The 16,106-nt window shown below is 44.7% G+C and overlaps 1 protein-coding gene across 8 annotated transcripts in view; it reads right to left on the bottom strand.

Moving 5' to 3' along the window:
* Positions 1-16,106, bottom strand: part of FBLN2 (fibulin 2) — a 91,550-nt gene that overhangs the window by 31,567 nt on the left and 43,877 nt on the right. The gene's annotated exons all lie outside the window — the stretch shown is intronic.

The following is a 16,106-nucleotide window of genomic DNA, read 5'->3' as shown; positions in this document are numbered from 1 at the left end:
ATGCTTTCATTTTATACAGCACATTAACAATCTTAAAATATCCCTGAGTCCTGAGAGCTGCATTAGAGTTGCTCTGTGACATTGGAGGGTTGATCTGTGCAGTTAAACTGGCAGGAAATACATCCAGTACCAGATAATTACAACACACTGCTATAAAACAGGGAAATTTTAACGTAGTTTTAATTCACTCCCTCGGTGGAAACTCCATTCATTTTACCAAGTGCTGAAATACATTTGTTGTTCTTGCTGGAACATGAGAATAGAGCAGAATTTAACTATCTATATTGCAGTAATCTATATGATTTATTATTCAAATAAAAGCGAGTTACTCATTCCTCACTGAAGATTCAATATCAGATTGCTCTACTGAAGTGCCATACTATTAACCAGTCATATTTGCAAAATATATTGCCTTTTGTTGTGATCTTATGAATAATTAAACCCAGAATGAAGTTATCATAAAATAAACAAACTACTGCATTTTGTCTTCATCAGGAATTTTAAAAAACCTGAAATAACTCATAATAGGACTCACAGACATTAGCATGGATTTATGATACTTTAATTCTCCATTAAGAAGAACAAATACATACAACTAAATACACACACACAGGATCACAGAGCTTCTATGCTGGATAGAGATTTTTAGCTCTGTGTCTAACAGACTTGGAAATATTAAAACATTCAAACAGAGCTTTGTTTATTTGGGGCTTCCACGATATTAGCAGATTTAGAAGCAGATTTGCATCTGCTCATGGAAAACAAAGCAATTTTGTTTGAGAACTCTGTAATCCTGAGGTTTTTTATGTACTGTGTGAATCCTGGATACTTCCTAAAGTCCTCTGACAACCCACCTGCTAATAGATAATTTGCTATTTATAGATTTCTTCACTAAGGAATAAAAGGTAATTTACATCAGGCTGTGCTACAAAACAGCAGCAGTTTCCTCACTTGTTTGCAATTCACAAACTCACCTCCTGCAATTATCACTCTGTATCAGTCCGAAGGTATGAACTACAGGACACTGTGGCCTAATCTCAAAAAATTGTGTATTGTCTTTTAAAGCCACTTAGAACTTAATTCAAATATTCTGAAAAACATTTTTTCCCTCAGAGAATTTTAACTGTTCCCTGCCTGTGCTTTAAAGTTGTCTCAGTGCCTGACCCAGCCTGGAGCAGCAGTGGGATGGCCTCAAGCTGACCCAGGGACACATCCAGGCTTTCCATGGCCACATGATATCCACACAGCTTTTACATGCTAAGAATTTTAGCTGTCAGCTACAAAAATCTGCTGTGGGTGGGTGTGTGTATTACAGAAAGTTTAGTTGAAGCTCAAACTGAGGAAAACACACAGTTCAAGGCTACTAAACTATTTCCTCTCACTGTCACAGCGAACTGTAAGTTTGTTAGAGCAGCGAAGGAGACAAAGTGGATTTTCATAAACTTTCCTCCCCTTTTTCCCTCCCAGTGTTCATAAACTATGTTTCCAGAGTGATAAATCATCAGCCAGCTCTAGAAGGTCAAGAAGGGATAGAATATCTTAGTTCCTTGCCAGAGCTTTTTTGACACTGAAGTTTCCCTGATTTCAACTTCACCTGAATTTGCACTCAGACCATTTCACACCTTTAACACCTCCAATTTCGTTGCTTCCTCCCATTCTCACGTTGGGTCTGCAGCTCTTCGGAGGATCATTTGCATTGACTGAATAACTCCTATTATGCAAATGCCCATTCTGGAGCCAGCAGCCCTGATTGAGCTGTCAGCAGCTTTATCCATCATTGTGCTCCAAGTGCTTCTTTTGTCTAAGCAGAAAGACAGACAAACCTTAAGACATCATAACCTCCTCACTGAGCCTGGTAAAACCCTGGCACAGGGTGCCCAGAGCAGCTGTGGCTGCCCCTGGATCCCTGGCAGTGTCCAAAGATGGGCTGGAAGCTGGGTTTTGGAGCAGCCTGGGACAGTGGAAGGTGTCCCTGCCATAGCAGGGGTGGCACTGAGTGGGATTTAAATCCCTTGGCACACAAACTGTTCTGTGAGTCTATGATTCCTCACACAATGGGAGCAGCAAGAACTAACCCATCACACCAACCAACTCACTCAGGCCTCCCACCCACGAGTGGACAATTATTTCCCTTTCTACTGAAATTACTCCAGGAGCCATGACATTAAGGAGGCTCAGATAGTAACTTCAACTACAAGTAAGTCAGACACAGTGCAGGGACCTGGATAGAATCACTTGACTTAAGGCAGAGGTGAAGCTCAAAACCGCTATCAACCCCAAAACCAACTATCTATAAGCAGGGAAAGCCACTGCATGAATCATCAGGAGGATCAGGGGGTCAGGGCAGGGCACCTACATCTCTTCATTGCTGGCTTTAATTCAAGCTGTTAATTGCTGGATCAGCACTCACATGTTAGAGAGGTGAAGGTCATACTCCCAAAACCAAGCTGAGCTCTTGCTGTTATGATGGAACTTCCTGTTCCATTCCTACACCTGAGAAAAGCAGTTTATCTTCCCCAAAACCACAGTATTTACACTTGCACCCAGCACACACATTTAACAAGAACTGTTTGCTGAAACTGGAGAAAAATAAGTTGTATTTCCTTATCAAATACTTGCCTGACAACATAAAACCATGTATTATGAAAAATAATGACAAAAACATCACAGAACAACTTGGTGGAGTTTTCAAAATACTGAAAAATAACTGTTTCCAGTGGGTCTTTTTTCTGCTCCAATCTCTTCACCATTTAAAGCTCTAATAAATAAATAACAAAGTACTGTAGCTTTACCCCTTAACAGGTTGTCACTTCCCATCTTATCAACAGCCTGAGAGGCTTTATTGAATTCCCTCAATGAATTTCACCATTTAGGTGTGCACTGTAATGTGTTCTCGGTTTATCTGGGATGGCTGGGAAGGTGTTTTAATGAGTAAGGTAAAGAGGAGAAGAACATTTATCTTGGCAAAGCCAGGGGAGGGGAGAATGACAGCACAGCCCAGAGCCAGCTGCTTTCACTCCAAACTGAGCTATCACTTACGTCATTGGGGCCGGCTAAACTCTCCCCAGGACCTGTTCCCAGATAAATGAGCAGAGAGTTTTACTCTGTGCAGGTTCCTGCAGGCTCCTCCAAGTGCCTCAGTGCTCAGGATGTGTCTGACTCTAAATCTCCCTGAAATGAGGGCAGTGCTCAAGGGTTTCCATGACCAAACCATACTGAGCTCACTGCTCAGGATGGGATTCTAAGCCCCGTGCTCTCCTCAGTCTTTGAGGCTTCTCTCTTTGAAATGATGGAAAAGCAGACTGCAGGAGAAATACAGGCTGAGCTGAGCATTCAACACACCCCTCACGGATTCAGCTCAGTGCCTAATCCTTTCCCACCACCTCAATTCCTGCACTGCCATGCCATCACCACAGCAGTGGCAGGGAGCAGCCTGCCTTCATTTTAAACCTCATGCAGCAAAGTGGTTTTCTGTGCTCTCCTCCATCCTCTGAAGGCAGCCATGTCTCTTTGGGAATCCATCCCACTACTCAACCAGGACAAGGTCCTGTTATATTGCCTTTGCTCCTTGGGAAGCATCTGCTTTCTATTTCAACCTGAAAACATTCTGTTTCCTAAATTATTCTTTTTTCATAAATTCCTTTTGCTGGCTTGCTTGGCAAAACATAGAGAGCTGTGTCTGCCCCAAGGCACAATGAAAAACTGGATAACCCAAGCTGAACGTTCATTTTACTGTGCATCATACAGTGGAGACATACATCAACACAGCCTCAGCCAGGCTCGTTTGGCAGATTTAGTTCAAAGTGTGAATGAATAGCAACCTTATACTCCCTCTGGCTTTAGTTCTGGATAATCCTTGTAAGTCAAAACATGTATTACCTGTAGCAGAGGCCAGATAATTTAGACGATGTTGGGTCTTTAACGTTTCCATGACAGCATCCTTTATTAGATCCAGGCTGAAAGGAGGAGGGGGGAACAACGAAATAAATTCTTTAACCCTTTTCACCAGCTACAAACCCAAGCAATTCCTTTTCCTGATGTTTCAAAATGTGTCTCATTTTGCTGTATCCTTCTGCCACGAAGTTTGAAGCAGATCAGTTCATGCACAATATTCCTTCTATCACTTACAATAATAACTCAGAGCAGGCAGAATGTTTGTTGCCCATCAGCACAGTCTTGGCTGTATTTTCCCCCTCAACTCTCCTTCTCCAGATACTGCAGAGTATATTTATGCTGGTTATTAACTTTCAAAAGAGCTGAGGCTTTGGAAGGCCTGGTTCTGATTACCCTTGTAATTCCCATCTGAAGGATTTTATCTTGGGCAGAGCAAGCTCTTTGCATGATCTGCTTTGTGGCTAGGTAGGCTCCTTTCCTCAAAGCATTTCCACCAGCCCTGTTTAATTTTAAAGTTAAAATTCAGAGGAACAGTGTTTATTAGGGAGTGTAGTCAGGCATTGCCTGTCAGAGCACTTGGGAAAATTAGGCAGGATCACTGAATCTGCTGCAAGTCAAACACTGAGTAAACCAAGCACTTCCAGGATGTTCTTAACCAATTACAAACTAAGCTGAGGTTTTAATAGTAACTAAAATACAAAACCAATACTCCTTCTTCTTAAAAAATATAAAGACAAACAAACACAAAGAAGCAAACAGATGTGTGTGTAAAGCCTTCATGTAGCTTAATCTGTTCCCCTTACATCTGAGTGTTGATCTACAGAAAAAATGCATTAATGTCACCATTACCCATTCACACCCACACACTGCAGTGTTAGGGACAGCCATCCATTAAGACATGTTTCTGCTCTAAATTTTAAAAGTTTAGCAGGGAAAAAGGTCTTTGTTTTGGACTGGGAGTGTTGATCAAGGACAAGCCAAGCTATTGTGCCATTTTAGACCCCAACTGCCTAAAACCACTACACATGCAATCCATATAAACAGATTATGCATCCTCACACCAATCACACAGAAAGTGTATTTTTGTTTAAAGCCTGAAGGAGGATTTTACTTGTGTATCTGAACCACATCTGATTTCCTGGGGCACAGACTGAACTGTGCACCCCTGGCAGGGGGACAGACAGATAGAAAATGACACAACAGGAGCCATGCACACCTTGAGAAGGTAAGAACAGAGAGGAAATGACATGACAGCAGCAATCAGTGGCCTGAACAATCCCAGGAGTGCTCCTGACCAAGTATGTGCCCTCCAGCTCTGTTTGGTTGAGCACTGTTGACAAAAGGATTCTGAACAGCAGAGGAAGGAAAGCTCTGAGTTTCACTGAGTTTACTTGGGGAGCAGGGGCGCTGAACTGAACAGAAGAGCTGTTGTAGAGCTCCATCTCCTTATCTGGGAACCCTCCAGGATTCCTTGCTAGTCCTTGTCAGGTTTATAATCATAAATTACATTGTTCCTTTATTTTATGATGATGTTCTGAAGAGATCACTCATTTCCTCAGGCTTTCCCTTACCAAGTTTTGTAATCAGCGTTTGGGCAAGAATTTCAGCAGCACTGTTTGTGGCCCAGGGCATTTCCTGGATTAATGACAGGCTGGAAGAGCTGATGGCCCCCAGTCCTGCCCTGATCCAGTAACCCCAAGGAGCTTTAAACTCTCCAGGATGCACCCAGTGCCAGAGCAGTTATTGTGAAGGAACTTCAATGGGACACTTAAGTCAACAGCAATGAAACAAACCTCCTTTTATCCCTTACAAAAGTAGGAGGAAATTCTAATTTGAATGGGGTGATAATGATGTTTAGATTCTTCCAGGGGAATTTAACAGCCCTAGCAGGAAGCACAGCAGGAAATCTCTCCTTTGCCATGCAGCATGCCTCAGAACCACAGATGTTTGCAAGCAAGGGGGTTTAGCTCCATAAGAAAGTAATGGTTTGGGGTAGAAATTAGGAAAAAAGAGTTTTTAACTTCTAAATGAAGCACCTGGTTTGATGCTGCTACTGTGGTTTCTCACAGAAGAGACTGGGTGACTTGTTTTGCTCATTCCCACTCCAGGCTTGGCCTCCAGCTCAGACTGTCCAGGGTGCAGCTCAGTGTAACCCCACAATACACCAAGAGAAACACATTCACATAAACTGTTTAATTCCCTAAGTCCTTTCTCCCTGTCAAAAATCTACAGCACTGAGATCCCACACAAAATTCCTATGATTTGTTTCAATTCTATGTTCCTAATTAAAAGTAGCGAGTCACCCCGATATGTGTTCATCAGGATAAAGACACCCCTGAAATACCTGCCAGCACTGCTACTGAAGTCACCTTCAAACAAATAATTCAAAATAATTGTGAACTATGGCAGAAGTGGCTGTTCTCACCTAAAGCTGGATTTTGACCCCCTGCCCACAGAAGCCTACACACACTGCCTGCTCCTTTACCAAAACTTCAAGCACAAAGCCCTTGAATGCAGAATCACAGAAACCTAAAGACTTCTGTGGAAAAGACCTGAGATAAAATCCAAGCATCAAGCCAGCACCACCACCACTAAACCATGTCCCACATGCTGCATCCACACCTGTTATGGAGCACTTCCAGGGATGGGGACTCCACCACTGCCCTGGGCAGCCCTTCCCAATGCTTGACAACCCTCTCCATCAAGAAATTTTTCTCTAATATCCAATCCAAACCTCTCTGGCAGAGCTTGAGGCCGTTTTCCCTTGTCCTGTCCCTTGCTCCCTGGAGCAGAGCCCAGCCCCTCCTGTTAGGGAGCTGTGGAGAACCAGAAGGTTCTTCCTGAGCCTCCTTTTCTCCAGGCTGAGCAACTCCAGCCTGTGGTTGTTTATACACAGAATAAATAAAACCATATTAATATTTAGGGCAGTCCTTAGTGCAGCACTGATGGAGCTCAGATACGTGCTGAAGGCCACTGCTGACCCCAGTCCTGTCCGAGGTGCAGCAGGAACGGGTGGGACAGGGACTCCTGCAGGGAACAACAACAGCTCCATCTACAAAGTATGAAACAATCAGCAGGATGCTGTGGAGAGAGCAGCATTTCAGCCTGTGTCTGTCTCTACAGAAACTCTTTCCTCAGCCACCTCAGCACTCAGTGTTTTTTGGGAGCTCCCTCTCTGTGTACACCCCACTGCAGCGAGCACAAGGACAGAGCCAGGATCAGGCTCAGGTTCCTCCTGCTGGTCCTGAGCAGCCAGAGACAGACAAATGTGCTCTGGGGCAGGCTCCACACCCCACAAGCACAACCTGAAATAGGCACAAGCTAAGCCCCAGCTGGAGCTCCATCTCCTGCAGTGCACTCTGGCTCACACTTCCTACTTGGACAACACAGGCTGCAGCCACTTGTAAAGGAATTTACATTCACATTTCAGTTTGGAACCAGAGATGAAGAGGGAGAAAAGGGAAAACTACAGCTATGTGATTTAAATGTGTTTCGGAGCATTTGGGATAAGGCAGCAAATTCTAATGGAGGGTGGAGGAGTCTTCATCTCTTCCCACAAAGACTCATTACTGTTACTTTGTGCAGGAGACACCTAAAACACAGTAAAAGAAAATACTAAAAGAGGTAGAACTTCACATACCACTTCATCAACACTTCTCTAAAATAAAACCTGTCTTTATTACTTGTGTGTAAATAAGTAGACTGCACTTCTCAGTTTCTCTCTTTTTCAATATTCAACCACACACTGGGAAAGCAACATCTATTCCCACACAGCACTTGTGCTAATTACACCTGAATGATCAAAATATCAGGATGGTCGAATTGTGAAGTTTTTTACCCAGGTTTCTAGTTTAGGGTGCTAACAGCTAGTGATGAGAGTAAAGCCTTAATGCTGATCAGAGGCTGCTGAAAATAAGATCCATATGAGGCTCTTTGTGGGAATGCAGCAGTAAGAAAGGAACAAAGTGTCTGGGTACTTAAATGCTGACAAGTTTGGACAAGCTGGAAAAAGACAATAACTTGCTGAGTCATCAGCCAGGAGAAGGGATAGAAGTGGTTGGAACACTGGGCTCTGGGTGAGTTTGGAGCACCACCAAGTTGTGCACACCCACATAAACAAGCACAACACTTAGGAAGGCCACAATACTTCACATTTTTCTCAGAATTTAATTCAATAACACAAAATAGGTCTTTCAGAAACTAGTCCATAAAACAGGTCTTTTATTAACTACTCCATAGAAGCAGGGCCCTATTTGCTCTCTCCAGCAATTTTACAATTTTGACTTCTTGCTGCCGAGATCTATTTTGTTTTTATTTGGGTTCAGCAATTACACCTTTCTGTGCTGCATCTGCAACCACAAATGGATGTGAAATGGATCTTTAAAAGCAAGATACAACACTAGAGAGAACCGACAAGCAAACCCATAGATCTCAGTGCTGGTGGCATCCCCTCATTTTCCTCATCGGATGCAATTTCTTCCTATTAACCTCCCAAAAGTCCTCTTGTCCTGAGAATGGGCTCTGACAAACCAAGCAGCACATCCTGCACATCCTTCATGGGACCCTGGAGGCAGGAAAGGAAGCGAGTTCCTGTGGGAAGCACCCTCCTTACCTCAGCCAGGCTCCAGGGCACATTCAAACCCACTGACCCTCACCTCAATACCCAACCATGCCAGGGGAACTCCTCTCCTACAGCAGAAAAACTCAGACCCTTGGAGACTTCAGGGATGAAACCTGCTGTGCTGCAGACATGGGCTCTGGCCCCACGGGCTGTCCCATGCCACCCACGAGCTGCGACACTGCTCCCCACCCCCCTCTGCCCCGTCACCCTGAGCTGGCCAGGGCTCAGTGGGAGCACTGGGAGCAGCGTGTGGGCTGCCATGGAACAGCACAGCACATTCTGGGCAGGGCTGGGCACCAGCCAGATCCTGTAAGGAACACTTCTTTCCTCTTCAGGGCAGAGGGTCAGCTCTGAGCTCACTGCTTCTCCCAGCAGCAAACACTGGTGGGGAGCTGCCAGCTGTTTCCTAAGCACTGCAGGACATCAGCTTTCACACGGAACAGGGTCACACAGTGGAGAGAGGTGAGGGACTGCTCCCCTCCACTACAGAACTGGAAATGCAGAGCTGGAAATTACAACCTGAACCCTTTGCTATTCCCTGTAAATCTGTAATGAGAAGAGGGGTGAAAGCGAGGTATATATGGTGATATATATGGTATATAAGGTGAGGTATATATGGTGATATATATGGTATATAAGGTGAGATATATGTGATGATATATATGGTATATAAGGTGAGGTATATATGGTGATATATATGGTATATAAGGTGAGGTATATATGGTGATATATATGGTATATAAGGTGAGGTATATGTGATGATAACAGCATATCAGCACATACCCCTGCAGTGTCTGCAAACCAAAACAAAAGTCTGAAACCCTTCTCACACCAGACAGGTGAATCCTTGTAACAATTTGAAGTCAAATCTCAACATTTTCAACACATTAATGTTCTGGAAGGCCACTGACTCAACCAGCACAAGCTGCAGTATCTAAGGTGCATTTTGATTTGAAGGATTTTCCACTCCTTCCCATAGACAAGATAAAGCTTTCTGAGGGCTAACTGTCCCTGTGGCTCTGATGGTCAGCACAAGGTCATGGGAGAAGAATTTTTGTAACAGCAGCACAGTTAAAGGCTGAAGTTGCCAGGCCAGGGGCAGCTCCAAAGCTGTGGGACAAGAGCTCCGAGCTGCACTCCCTTCAGCAAGGGTCAGGACCACCAACAGAGTGTATTGGCAAGGCTGCTCTTAGGGAGGAGTTGTTTGTTTATAAATTCAAGTAAAATGCACTGCAACCACATTATAATGAAAGATTGTCTATCTGGCAACAGCCAGTATAAACCCTCTTGGGATCACAAGCTTTCTAGGCAATTTGTTAGAAAAGCTCTCATAAAAAATATGAATATTCCATTTTCAAGAACAGAAAAGTGCCATTCACATGTTCCAGGTTAGGACCCCTCTCTATTTAATCTTCTTGTGTGAGGCAGATTGCAGGGGCAGAGGCAGGGCTGTCACATGGGGATGGCCCCACTGTGGCAAAAGCAGCAGTGACCCAGCTGCTGGGAGAGACAGGAGTGACTACAGCAGCCTTACAGCACCAACAATATCATCTGTGTCCAGCTGGACTCCTGCAGCTCTCATCCTTGAAGGATTCCCCATTTCACTGCTGCTTTTCCTCTCTAGAGTCCCTTAGTCTTCTCCCTTTCCTACCTGTACACATTACCCCCATTTTTCTTGACCCCTTTTCCTTATCTTCCCCTCAAACACTCTTTCCCCTTATCTCTTCAGAAAATCTCCAACAACAAAAAAACCCCCCAAACCAGTCCATTTCCCTCCCAGTCAGGACACAAAACAACCATTCAGCAAAGCCACCACTGCTGATGCTACATTTCTCACCCATTTCTGCCTTTTTCAGCCCCAAACCTCTGTGCACATCCCCTTGCTGACTCAGCAGAGGTTCTGCTTTCAGTCAGCACCAGTGCTCAGAGTGCCCCCCAAGTGCCATCAACTCTGAGCTAGTGTTCCACAGGTGCTGGGAAGAGCAGATCCCTTATCCTGCTGGGAAACAGATCCCTCATCCTGCCTGAGAGCAGATCCCTTACCCTGCACAGCACCAGCACGTGCTGTGTCTGTGTTGCACCACCTCACTGCACAATTCCTGTGTGCAGCCCCTGGAGCCAAGGGATGAAATCAGAATCGTGGCACTGGCACTGAATCCATGCAATTGGAACAGATCTCATTCCTATGCAGTGCCTTCAATCTCACTGTCAGCACAGGAACTGACTGGCACCACAACCCAGTACTTAACATTTCAGGAACCTGAGAGAACATGGAAACCTGAGCTTCATGAATTCCCAATAATGTTAAGATGATTTATATGTACAGTGCATGCAGTGTAAAGCACCACTGCCTGGTGTAGTGTACCCATTTCTGATTGAAGGCTAATTACTTTTCCTCACCATCATCTGTTAAAGTCGTGATTAGCACAACTCCATGCACTTGATTTGTGGAGGAAAGTGACTTCCTTAGGAAGTAATATTCAATACTGAATGGAGTGAAAACCAGCCTCCTAAATACAATTCTGCTTTCCACATCCTCTTACCTCTATGAATGTTCCCATGGTGCCTAATTACCTGTGAGTGGGGAAAGCTGCTTAGCCACTCCCAGCTTTCCACGGCTTTATGTCAGTTTACAATGACACAAAGAAGTTTAATGACATCAACTGTCACTGAGATTCAGTGATTAAAAAAGGGGCTTTTTTGCAAACCTCTGTACAGTAGAGTTGGTACATAAAAACCAACTGTGAATGAGGAAAATACCCTTAAACCAGAGGGTTACATTAGTACCCAAGAGTCAGCAACTGCCTTCAAACAAAATCACCCCAAAAGCCCACTCTGCCCAGTTCTCTACCAGCACCGTGCAGATCCAACTCACACAGAAACACCATGGACAGGTAAAACTTCCTAAATGCTATTTCCACGGAATAGGTCGAAAACACTTCATATGTTAAAAAAGTGAATTCAATTTGATAGGTTCGCTTGACATCCAGTGATATTTGCTAAAAAGAAATACTCAACCTTTTTAACCCTTGATGCAGTATTTTCCCAGTTCTGTTTGGTGTACAGAAACAGGTTACAAACTGGATTTAGGAACTGTGTACCCAGCACCATCCAGCAGCAGCCCTGCTGGAGGAATGCATGGGATCTGACATTTTACTGAGCTATAATCAATGATAATTTTTTAACTTGCTGATTTCAGATATAACTCCAGCAACACCTGCACGAATGCCCAGTCTGTCCTGATCCTTCCACACTAGAATGCATACACTCTTTTAGCAACCATTTTATGACTTTCAATTTTGAGGACAGACTGACCTGACACTAATTAGAGCAGCTTCAAGGTGAGGATTCTTTCCCTTCAACATGGCCATAATTTAAATCCCAGAAGTCTAACTCACAATAATCTCTCTTTATGCATATCTTAAAAATCTCCTCAATGCCTTAAGAAGTGTTTTGGCTGCTAGCAAGAGGTATCATTCCCATCTCTAAAGATATGTAGAGCAGAGCTAAGCTCAGGTCATCTTCACATCAGCCAGATCCCAGATAACTTTTTCCTTCCTTTTTCACCTCAGATAAACAAATGAGTCCATCACACATCACCTTTACAGAATACTTTTTTTCTTTTCAAAGTAGGACCCAAGCCAAATGCAGATTTTTTTTTAAACTGGTTTATTTCTTAATAGCAGTAAACTTCACTTATGAGAGCTGGTGCAATACAAACTCCCCCTTCCAATCCTTCTTCCCCCATATAAGACAAGGGTGATTTTTCATATTTTACAGAATCACAGAATCATTTCAGTTGGAAGAGACCTTTAAGACCATTAAGTCCAACCACTACCCCCAAAATCCACACTTATTTTCTCTTTGTAGCTGGCAGGATTTGAGGAATGTAGAGTGCAGGGATGATGGCAAAAGACAAAAATGCAGTGGAGCCGATGTCCCCAGGGCTCAGACAGTAGCAGGGAGTGCCAGGCTCCTGCAGCCAGCAAGGCCAGGCATCCCAGGGGAGATCCTGCTCCACATCACCGTCCAGAGTGACGCCTGCCAGCCCTTGTGCTGAAAGCCTCGTGCCAAAAGCCTGGCTGGTGCCAAGCCACAGGGAGGGGAGGTGCAGCCATGGCTCTGCGCAGCGCTGCCAAAATTCCCTGGAGCTGCATGGCCGGGCACACCCAGGTCCTGGGATGACCCTCCAGCATGGAATGCTTCCCGTGGGCCAGGAGCTGAGTGCTGGTCCCAGGACCCCAGGGCTGGGGATACTGCAGGGCTCCAGAGCAGCCCATACTCCTCCTGCAGCTGAGACGGGGCCAGCAGATCAACCTCTCCCTGCCAGAGCTGCCCTTCTCCAGCCATCCCAGCTGAGAGGGGGCCAGCAGATCAACCTCTCCCTGCCAGAGCTGCCCTTCTCCAGCCATCCCACCTGGGAGGGGGCCAGCAGATCAACCTCTCCCTGCCAGAGCTGCCCTTCTCCAGCCATCCCAGCTGAGAGGGGGCCAGCAGATCAACCTCCCCCTGCCAGAGGTGCCCTTCTCCAGCACCTGGGAGGGGGCCAGCAGATCAACCTCTCCCTGCCAGAGGTGCCCTTCTCCAGCCATCCCAGCTGAGGAGGGGGCCAGCAGATCAAACTCCCCCTGCCAGAGCTGCCCTTCTCCAGCCATCCCAGCTGAGGAGGGGCTGCTGCAGACTGCATGCATTGTTTGCCTGATTTATCAAAGTCCAGCAGCATCCCCACCTCCCCAAGACCTGGCTCAGCTGCAGCTCACAGGTGTGAATACCTAGTGAGAATTTACCTGCACACAGGTATGAGCACTCTTAGTGAGGAATTCCCTGCACACAGATATGAGCACTCTTAGTCAGGATTTACCTGCACACAGGTATGAGCACTCTCAGGATTATCTGCACACAGGTAAATTACTTACCTCAACACACCTATGAGTTTATTTCAGCAGAGGAGGAAAAAAACAAAGGAGAGAGGCCAGCCACGTGCCCTACAGCTCAACCTGATGGTGTGAAAAATGAAAATCTGCCTTGTCTCACAGTACATGGCTTTTGAATGACATTCCCGAGGAATCAAAATGTAAATAAACTACAACTCGAGTAAACTGAAGGACAAAAAGGGTTAAAAAGAAGAGCAATGGCCTGGCAGGAAGCCAATAAAAAGTAAGAACTACATATATTACTACTATGTTTCTTTCTGACTTCCTTAAAATTAAATATTGACCCAAAATCCCCCATACTTTGCGTACTATTCTGTGTTTCTTCAAAAATGTCTGAGAATTTGCACTGCTGAATATGCCCGTGTTTGTAAAGCAGAAAGGAAGCTGCAATTACTTGCCCATTTCTATCTCCTTAACCCACTACTAATTTTCTATTTCCCACACCATTTCACAAGCTGCAAATGACAGAAGTGGGTTTTTTACCTGTAGGGATTGATGCTGTTCATCATAACCCAGGTCCCAGAGGTAAGTAATTTTGTGTACATTAATTGTTGGTAGGAAGAGCAGCCTTAAAAGTGGATGACAGCTGAATTAGGGGTGCTGAGTACACCTTCCATCACCCCAATCTCTGTTCCACAAGCCTCATGGCAGCTCTAAGCCCTGTGTGATGAAATGCTGGTGGCTTTCCCAGACTGGAAGAAGAGAGAATCAGCTTTTCCTTTTCTTCCTGGCTGAAGAGCCTGGGTGAATGACCTTTCATTTGAGCACGCTGAAGTGCAAGCAATTCACACAGCTCTATGCAGGCTCCCTGCTCCCTAAACCCTCACTCATCTACGGGCTTTGCAGCAGGCTTTTCAGTTCAAAGTTCTAATTAGACAAAGGAAAAAGAAACCCAAAAAAGACCCCAAAACTAAAAGCTGTTGGGGACCCCACTGGATCAGCACACAGATTCTCCTCTGCTCTTCTGCCTTTTTCCCTTCCACACTTCGTGTAGAAGAGAAATGCCCCACGGAGCTGCAGGTCTCTAAAACAACCTTCAGTTTCATACACTGTGTTCAGAGCCTAGAGGAGGAACACCAGCTTTGCCTGGCTTTGAAATCCCATTCCACAGAGAAGCTTCCAGGCTCTGGCAGAAGGAATCAGGGAATTGTTACCACTGGAGAAGTCCAGCACCACCCTGCTCAGCACTAAGCCAGTCCCCAGTGCCACATCCACACGTGTTTTGGAACCCGCCCTGGGAAACCTGCTCCCATGCCTGACAACTCTTTCCAAGAAGAAATTGTTGCTAACATCAAACCTTAACCTCCCCTCGTGCAACTTGAGGCTGTTTCCTCTGGAATACAGGTGATACTCTCTGATCTGTTGTGAACACAGCAGTAACACCCATCACTGAGGGACTGAGAGCCCAGGTGCTGAATTCACCTCCTGCAATTCTGCTCAGTTCCCGTCCTTCTTTCCAGACAACTTCAGCTGCACATATGCAGTGTTTCAGCAGCACTAAGTTCCAGCTAGTTCATCAGTTAATAAACCACTTTTATTTCCCACACAGAAACACCATTTGTTCATCCTCTGTTTCAGTCACATAAATCCTTGTGACAGAAAAATACCTCTGTTTGCCTTGGCTCTTCCAAAACCAGGTGTCATAAGGCATTCCCTAACAGGGAACAATTTCTTCCTAACATTGAATCTAAATCTGCTCTATCTTAGTTTAAAACCATTCCCCCTTGTCCTATCACGATCTACCCAAGTAAAAAGTCACTATTCATAGAACTGAAAATCATTTAGGGGCTTGTTCTAGCTGCACAAATTCCATCAAGCACCAAATACACAGTAAAAGAAATCTCTCTAAAGAGAAAGGCTCTTATCCTTCTTTCAGCCGAGGTATTTAAACTCAAGCTCCATTAAAACCAGTGGAAACTACTACAGCAGGCTGATACCTATCCAAGAGATAACAACTTCCATTTGTAAAAACAAAGCCCTGAAGTGACAACCCACAGTTTTAGAGTGATAGAGAAACCTGCTTATGTGCTCATTAAAAGACAATTCAGAAATAAATTCCTCATTCTGATGAACCAAATTACTAGCAAACAGAGAGCTGTTAAATGCTCCTAAATAAATCTCTGCAAGCCTCAGACTCTTATTTTCTTGATTGCATATGTAATAAATACCAAGAGCTCGAGGTAATACAATATGCAAGAGGACTGAATCATTTTTTGGCCATAGGAAAGGAGATAATTTAAAAATGTTATGTAATCCTAACAGAGTGACAGCTGAGGTAACCACCTCATGACAATCTATCTAAAGAACTATATGAAGCATGGCACTGTCCCAAACTCCCCTCTCTCTCATCATTCATTCAGTGAAAACTCTCATCCATGTGCAACTTTTAATACTAGAAACTGCTTTCAGTATGGAAAGGAAAACTTTACTCAAATATGACCTAAGAAGCTTAAATAACTGCCAGAAATAAGTGGAGAAGTCAATTAAAAGTAGAGGCTGTGCTGCAGTGAATCCCAGGTACATCTTGTGGTACCGGTGACAGGAGGGCAGCTCCATGGCAGTGCCAAATCCATGGGCTTTAACCTGAGTAATGAAAGCCCCAGACAAGCACAACCAATTACATTCACTGCAGTGCACCCTTTATTGAACACCAGGCT

Source organism: Oenanthe melanoleuca, chromosome 12 (genome assembly GCF_029582105.1).
Source record: "Oenanthe melanoleuca isolate GR-GAL-2019-014 chromosome 12, OMel1.0, whole genome shotgun sequence".
Taxonomy (NCBI): Eukaryota; Metazoa; Chordata; class Aves; order Passeriformes; family Muscicapidae; genus Oenanthe; species Oenanthe melanoleuca.
This window is presented reverse-complemented; position numbering and strand designations above follow the sequence as displayed.